Source organism: Bubalus bubalis, chromosome 6 (genome assembly GCF_019923935.1).
Source record: "Bubalus bubalis isolate 160015118507 breed Murrah chromosome 6, NDDB_SH_1, whole genome shotgun sequence".
NCBI classification, from domain to species: Eukaryota; Metazoa; Chordata; class Mammalia; order Artiodactyla; family Bovidae; genus Bubalus; species Bubalus bubalis.
The window spans coordinates 48,490,511-48,499,681 of NC_059162.1; positions in this window are offsets into that span (position 1 = coordinate 48,490,511).

Consider the following 9,171-nt stretch of genomic DNA (forward strand, 5'->3'; position numbering starts at 1 on the left):
TTTCAAGGACAGTTCCCCCAAATTCTGTCTTTACCACCCTGAAGTTTTTCTGCATTTTGAATATGAGGTTGCAAAGCTGGATTGCACATTTTATATTTTTGTTCACTGAAACAGTTCCAAGAAACAGTTCCGAGAAATGAAATTATCCATCCACACTGAAAAAAAAGAAAAATAAATAATACTGAAATTCTTTTCAGATAAATTTTCCTGATAAATTTCTGTTTCCAAAAATTCCTAAACTTCTAATTAGAGCCAATTGTTTGGAAAACTGAGACCAAAGGCTGTTTCTTCCTGAAATAACAAGATAATTAAAGCAAAAGTACTTTGGGGGAGACTTCAATTCTCCATTCTGCTCTGTTAGTGAAGATAAAACCAAAATGGCACCAAACATTTTGATCAGAAAAGTTGAGTTCGTCAGTAATGACTATTCCCACCTACAGGTTTTCCCTTAATTGGTAGTTTTAGTGTATTAAGACTTTTGTGTAAGGTTTTTTGTACTTTCATTTCTTTTTCAGAATTTTTCAAGAAGAAACTATTTTAGGATATTAAGAGTGGTTATCTCTGGGTGGATGAGATTCTGTCTTGTATTCTTTTTGTTTCTCTTATTTTATGAAATTTTCTTTCCATTATATATATATATGTCTTACTTTGTTTGAATTTTTGTTTTTAATGAAAGTAATACATTTAAGTGAAAATTCAAGTGGTTCTTAAAGGCTTTAAACAAAAAATACCCAAGAGTTCTATCAGTCCCCTAACCAGCTTCTCCACCACCTAGCTTTACCCCTCTAGAACACCTAGCTTCACCCCATTTCCACACAACCTGCTAGGTGTTCTACATTTCCTAAATGAAAAACCTATACCCAGGTTTCTTGATTTTCAGTTTTAGACTTTAGTTATTGACTTCTTGTCATATATTTGAGGATTTTTAGCTCCTATCCACACCACCACTCACTTTTTCCCCAACTTTCCTTCTAACATAGACACATCACAACTCTCATTCGAGTCAGTAATTAAGGTTTATATCATCTTGAAAATATACTGGTCAATACAGGGTGTTGCTGAATCAAGTAAGGTACCAGGATAATGCTTTCTTGAAAACCTCTTGCTTTTTCTGGAGTTAAATGCTTTGTTTTTTCACATTTAAAAAATGTATCTAATCTAACCTGAATTTTACCCATGTGCTTCTACACATCTATCAAATGCCATCAACATTATCTTCTAATGCCCAAATACATGACTTGTTGTTTATTCTCTTACATTGCTAAAGCACAGACTCCAGTCACTTACTCAGAAGGGGTGCATGGAAGGTAAATTTTTAGAGGGCTTGACTGTCTGAAAATGTCTCTTTTCTATTCTCATCCTTGACTGATCATTTGGATAAGTTGCAGATCATTTTCCCTTTGCTTTTTAAGAGAATCGTTCCATTGTCTTTTAACTCCAGCATTGCCATTGAACTATCTAATACCTTTCGAGTTCCCATTCCTCTGTATCTGACCTATTTTTCCTTCTAGAATCTTCCCATTGTCTCTAGCAGTCTGAAAGTTCACAGTGGTGTGCCTTAGAATGTTTCTATTTTCATTGATTGTGCTAGATACTCAAGGGTTCTTTTGACTTTATCTGTATTTTTTTCCTTTCATTATTTCTTTGCTAATTTCCTCCCTCCCATTTTCTCTAAGACTGTGATGCTGGGAAAGATTGAAGGCAGGAGGAGAAGGGGATGACAGAGGATGAGATGGTTGGATGGCATCACCAACTTTTTGTTGGTCACCACAGGGTAAGGGGCATGCACTGGCATCTAGTAAGTAGAGGCCAGGGAGGCTGCTAACCATGTTAGAATGCACAGGAGAGCCTCCCACAACAAAGAATTTCCAGCCCACATGTCAGTCATGCCAAGATTGAGAAATTCTGGACGAGGAGAATTACTTAACTTTATCTTCCAACCTTCTAAAGTTTCTAGTTCAAACGTTTTCTTTCAAATCACAGCTTTGACTAGATGGACCTTTGTCGGCAAAGTGATGTCTCTGCTTCTTAATATGCTGTATAGGTTTGTCACAGCTCTCCTTGAAAGGAGCAAGTGTCTTTTAATTTCAAGGGTGCAGTCACTGTCTGCAGTGATTTTAGAGCCCAAGAAAATAATATCTGTCACTGCTTCCACTTTTCCCCTTCTATTTGCCATGAAGTGAGGGACTGGATGCCATGACCTTGTTTTTGAATGCTGAGTTTTAAGCCAGCTTTTTCACTCTCCCTTCCCACCCTCATCAAGAGGTTCTTTAGTTCTTTTTCACTTTCTACCATTAGCATGGTATCATCTGCATATCTGAGGTTGTTGATATTTCTCCCAGCAAACTGGATTCCAGCTTATGACTCATCCAACCAAGCCTTTCAGATGATGTACTCCACATAGAAGTTAAATAGGCAAATCAGCCTTGTCGTACTCTTTTCCCAATTTTGAACCAATCGGTTTTTCCGTCTGGTTATAACTGTTGCTTCCTGACCCGCATACAGGCTTCTCAGAGTAATATAGTCTGGTATTTCTATCTCTTTAAGATTTTTCCACAGTTTGTTCTGATCCACACAGTCAAAAGCTTTAGCATAGTCAATGAAGCAGATGTTTTTCTGGAATTCCCTCACTTTATGATCCAATGGATGTTAGCAATTTGATCTTTGGTTCCTCTGTCCTCCTAAACCTAGCTTGTACATCTGGAAGTTCTCAGTTCACATACTGCTGAAGCCTAGCCCAAAGGATTTTGAGCATAACTTTACCAGCATATGAAATGAGTGCAACTCTACAACATTTTTAACATTCTTTTGCATTGCCCTTATTTGGGATTGGAATGAAAACTGACCTTGTCCAGTCCTGTGGCCACTGCTGAGTTTCCCAAATTTGCTGGTATATTGAGTGCAGCACTTTAACAGCATCATCTTTTAGGATCTGAAATAGCTCAGCTGAAATTACATCACTCCACTAGCTTTGTTTGTAGCAATGCTTCTTAAGGCCCACTTGATTTCACATTCCAGATGAGTAACCATCCCTTGTGGTTATCCAGGTCATTAAGACCTTTTTGGTATAGTTCTTCTCTGTATTCTTGCCATCTCAATTTCTTCTGCTTCTATTAGGTCCTTGCTCTTTCTGTCATTTATCATGCCCATCCTTGTATGAAATGTTCCCTTGATATCTCCAATTTTCTTCAAGAGATGGCTAGTCTTTCCCATCTTATTATTTTCCTCTATTTCTTTGCATTGTTCATTTAAGAAGGCCTTCTTATCTCTCCTTGCTATTCTTTGGAACTCTGCATTCAGATGGGTACATCTTTCCCTTCTTGCTCCCTTGTGTTTTGCTTCTCTTCTTTCGTCAGCTATTTTAAAGCCTTCTCAGACAACCACTTTGCTTTCTTGCATTTTTTTTTCCCTTGGAGATAATTTTGGTCACTACTTCCTATACAGTGTTACAAACCTCCGTCCATAGTTCTTCAGGCACTCTGTCTATCAGATCTAATCCCTTGAATCTATTTGTCATTTCCACTATAAAATCATAAGGGATATGATTTAGGTCATACCTGAATGGCCTAGTACTTTTTCCTACTTTCTTCAATTTAAGCCTGAATTTTGCAATAAGGAGCTCATGATCTGAAACACAGTCAGCTCCAGGTCTTGTTTTTGCAGATTGTACAGCACGTCTCTATCTTTGGCTACAAAGAATATAATCAATTTGATTTCAGTATTTACCATGTGGTGATGTTGATGCATAGAGTCATCTCTAGTGTTGTTGGAAGAGGGTGTTTGCTATGACCAGTGTGTACTTTTGCCCTGCTTCATTTTGTACTTCAGGGCCAAATTTGCCTATTACACCAGGTATCTGTTGACTTCCTTCTTTTGCATTTCAGTCCCCTATGATGAAAAAGGTATCTTTTTTTGGTGTTCATTCTAGAAGGTCTCATAGGTCTACATAGAACCAGTCAACTTCAGTTTCTTTGGCATTAGTGTTTGGGGCATAGGTCTGGATTACTGTGATACTGAATGGTTTGACCTGAAAATAAACTGAGATAATTCTGTCATTTTTGAGACTGCACCCAAGTACTTCATTTCAGACTTTTGGTGACTATGAGGACTATTCCATTTCTTCTAAGGGATTCTTGCCCACAGTAGTAGATATAATGGTCATCTGATTTAAATTCACCCATTCCTGTCCAATTTAGTTCACTCATTCCTTAGATATCAATGTTCAATTTTGCCATCTCCTGCTTGACCAGGCCCAATTTATCTTGATTCATGTATCGAACATTCCAGGTTCCTAGGTAATATTGTTCTTTATAGCACTGGACTTCACTTTCACCACCAGACACATCCACAACTGAGCATCGATTCAGCTTTGGCCCAGCCATTTTATTCTTACTGGAGCTATTAACAACTGCCCTCCATTCTTCCCCAGTAGCATATTGGACACCTTCCAACCTGGGAGGTCCACCTTCCAGTGTCGTATCTTTTTGTCTCTTCATACTGTTCATGGGGTTCTTGAGGCAGCAGTACTGGAGTGGTTTGCCTTTTCCTCCTCCAGTTCTGTCATAACTCTTCACTATGATCCTCTTTGGGTGTCCCTGCACTGCATGGCTCATAGGTTCGTTGAGTTATGCAAGCCCCTTCACCACGACAAGGCTGTGATCCATGAAGGGGATCTCTCCCAATTTGCCAAGTCAGATATAGTTGGCCTGTAATTTCTGTGGATATAGAACCCAGACCTAGGAAAGGCAGACTGTACATCAGCATTTTATGTAAGGAACTTGAGCATTTGACGATTTTGATATCCAAGGGAGGTCCTGGAAAGATACCAAGGGATGACTGCATCTCTATTCTATCCAACTTGTACTTTCCACATTTTACTGAGATCTCTCATCTTCTGTGTATTTTTCTCTTGTCCCCTTTTTTTCTGTGACTTATATCTTGCAAACCTCTTTGTACACTATTGTTTTAGTGCTACTTTGCAAAGAATAAGTGATTAAAAAAAATTAACAGAAAGGGATCCAAAACAGAGGAAGGGGAAAAACATGGATCTATTCTTCTTAAATTTGTAATTTTTTGTTTTATTGTGCCAAAATATTATATTTCATAAATTTGTAAAAAAATGTTACAAATTCAATAGACATTACCAATCACTGGTTCACGTATATGTTTATAACTTTTAGATCAGTTTGTTGACTATCCTTCCAGATACTTTTCCATGCATGCTTACATATACTTTAGGATTTTTTAAACAGCAAGAAGAATTAAAATAGTACATATTATTTTGTAATTGCTCAGACTATCCCATTCAATGGATATATCATATTTAACCGATCTCTTACTGTTGGACATTTATAGACTTTACTCAGTCAGTCAGTCAGTTCAGTCACTCAGTCATGGCCGACTCTTTGTGACCCCATGACATGGACAGGCCTCCCTGTCCATCACCAACTCCTGGAGTCCACCCAAACTCATGTCCATCGAGTCCGTGATGCCATCCAACCGTCTCATCCTCTATTGTCCCCTTCTCCTCCTGCCCCCAATCCCTCCCAGCATCCAGGTCTTTTCCAATGAGTCAACTCTTCGCATGAGATGGCCAAAGTATTGGAGTTTCAGCTTCAACATCAGTCCTTCCAATGAACACCCAGGACTGATCTCCTTTAGAATGGACTGGTTGGATCTCCTTTCAGTCTCTGGAGACCAGAGTCTTCTGGAGACCAGAAGTCTCAAGAGTCTTCTCCAACACCACAGTTCAAAAGCATCAATTCTTCGGTGCTCAGCCTTCTTCACAGTCCAACTCTCACATCCATACATGACCACTGGAAAAACCATAGCCTTGACTAGACAGACCTTTGTTGGCAAAGTAATGTCTCTACTTTTGAATATGCTATCTAGGTTGGTCATAACTTTCCTTCCAAGGAGTAAGTGTCTTTTAATTACATGGCTGCAATCACCATCTGCAGTGATTTTGGAGCCCAAAAAAATAAAGTCTGACACTGTTTCCACTGTTTCCCCATCTATTTCCCATGAAGTGATGGGACCAGGTGCCATGATCTTAGTTTTCTGAATGTTGAGTTTTAAGCCAACTTTTCCACTCTCCTCTTTCACTTTCATCAAGAGGCTTTTTAGTTCCTCTTCACTTTCTGCCATAAGGGTGGTGTCATCTGCATATCTGAGGTTATTGATATTTCTCCCAGCAATCTTGATTCCAGCTTGTGCTTCTTCCAGCCCAGTGTTTCTCATGATGTACTCTGCATATAAGTTAAATAAGCATGGTGACAATATACAGCCTTGACGTACTCCTTTTCCTATTTGGAACCAGTCTGTTGTTCCATGTCCAGTTCTAACTGTTGCTTCCTGACCTGCATATAGATTTCTCAAGAGGCAGGTCAGGTGGTCTGGTATTCCCATCTCTTTCAGAATTTTCCACAGTTTATTGTGATCCACACAGTCAAAGGCTTTGGCATAGACCTTACTAATGGACCAAATTTTCAGTTTTCCAAATAGAGTAAAGTAGTAACATCTGACTAGAAATTTATAAAGATTCAAAGCCAGTTTCAACTTTAATGGGGAAACACTGGAGAATTCCTGCTCAGGTCAAGAGGAAGACAAGAGGGGTGGCGACTCTTCCTCTGCTAATGCAGTGGTACTAGAGGTATCAGTCAAAGGTACTAGAGAAAGAGAGAAAGTAAAGACAGTAACTACTGGGAGAAAAAGGCTAATAAGTTGTAATTATTCATATATTATGATTAAGTAATTAGAAAACTCCAAGAAGATCAACTTAAAAATATAAACAATAGAAAATTAAGTATGGGAGGAGGATATAAAATTAATTTGTGAAAATCTGTGATATATATAGATATGTGTATACACACACAATAACCACTTAAAAAATAAAAGAAAAGCCTCCACTTGTAACTGCAGCAAAAAATATCAAGTGCCTTGGAATAAATTTAATGAGGAACATGAAAAACTTATACGAGAAAACCTTTAAAACATTCCTATAGGACCCAAATGTAGACTCAAACAATGAAATGACAGACCATGTTCTTAAATAAGAAAAGTCAATATATGTCAATTCTCCAAAAATTTTAATTTTTAAATTTATTGCAATGTCAATGAAAATCAAAAGAAACTATTTTCTGGAATAGGACAAGCTGATTCTAAAGTTCATATGGAAAAATAAGTAAGCAAGTAAACTCTTTTGAAAAGGAAAAAAATCTTCCAATATATATTAAAAAATACTAGTAGACCTCAATAATGAAATATTTTGGGATAAGCCATAGGAATAGAGACACTAATGGAAATAAATAGAAAGTCCAGAAACAGACCCAAATACATGGGTCATCTCAAATCAGTAGTATAAAATGGACTTTTTAATAAATATATAACATGTGGAAAAAATAAATTTAAATCTGTATCTCATATTGTATACTAGGATAAATTCAAATGGGTCAAATATATAAACTGTGGACACAAATGAATCTACTCTAAGGAAATATAAGTGAATTTTTTTCTTACCTTGGAATGGGAAGGCCTCTCTATGACTCAAAATCTAGAAATCATAAAATATTAATAAATCTAACTAAAATAAAAAACTACTAGAAGGCAAAAACTAATAACAATAACATGAGCAAAGTTGAAATACAAATTACAAACCAGGGAAAAAATATCTAGTACTCAAATCACAGATAAAGAGCTAATCTCCTTAATAATATGAAGCTTCTAGAAATTAAGAAGAAAAAAAGACCTGCAACCATCCCCCCTGAAAAGAGGATGTTGACAAGAGATATAAAAAGAAATATAAAAATGACCCTTAAACATTATAAATGGCCCTCATTCATTAAAGGTAAGCAAATTACAACTGACCAATCTCATTCCATCCATACACAGATTGTTATGTTACCTTCTCAGTATTCTCTCACTACACTCTCTTTAGAGTGGCTCTATCTAGCATCATTTTGAGGGAAAAAATGGGACATTTATGAAGTTGTGTCTTTCTTTAAGTCCTATATCCCATACATTTTGTTAACAAGGCATACAGATCTTAAGAAGATAACATTAGAGTATTACTGCTTATCAACATACTAAAATTCATGCTTGCTGTTTTGAAATATGAATAACCCATATATTGGTATGATAAAAATCAGTATGTTCCTTATCCTTATGCTATGAACAATCATGTTTTTTAAAAAATAAGTTGATAAATTATTCATAAGTAGTTTTCATAGTTTTCAAATATAATTTTAGAATTTAGAAATATTCCTTAGTATAAACATTTCCTACCCTAGCTCCATCCTCTGCCAAATATATTCAGTTCCAAAAGAATCAAATTTTGTATTAATTCAACTACTTCATTGGTTATATGCTCATATGCACTGATCATATAAACTATCCTAAAAGTAACTAAAGTTAAAAAATAAGCAATTTTCATGACAGTACTTTTTTAATATACAAACATATCTCCCTTATATGTCCCAATCAAATTGATCTCCTAATGTCATCATGATTTTTGTTCATGTGATTGTTGTTGTTTAGTCACTAAGTCATGTCCAATTCTTTGAGACTGTACAGATTGTAACCTGTGAGGCTCCTCTGTCCATGGAATTTCCCAGGCAAGAATACTGGGGTAATTTGTCATTTCCTTCTCCAAGTGATCTTCCTGACCCAGGGATCAAACGTGCATCTCCTGTGTTGGCAGCAATTCTTTACCACTGAGCCACCAGGGAAGCCCATTCATGTGATAGTATTACTATAATCAACCCACAATTTAAACTGTGTTCACTAACTGAAGTGACTGTTTTAGGCACTCTATATAAGAAGTTAGAAGCATTACGAATGACAGTTATAATTATTATTTTTATAGAAAATAATATTCTGAAAACATTACATTCTACAAAAACAGAAAACATTCTGATCTGCCACTTAATCTTGAGGCATGTGTTCTTTGCCTTTTAGAAAAATAAAACATTTTTGCCCTCCAGTAAGTAACAGTTTCAAAATATCATCTCTTTTCAAAATACTTCTGATATACTTTGTAATATACTAAGAAGCCAATCTAGCTTTAATAAAAAAAGAAATCATTCATTGGAAATTTTTTTTCCACCAGAAAATGTGTGGTTCTAGTCACAAATTTTTAAATTCTCCTTGCCAGAAAATATGAGGTAAGAAATA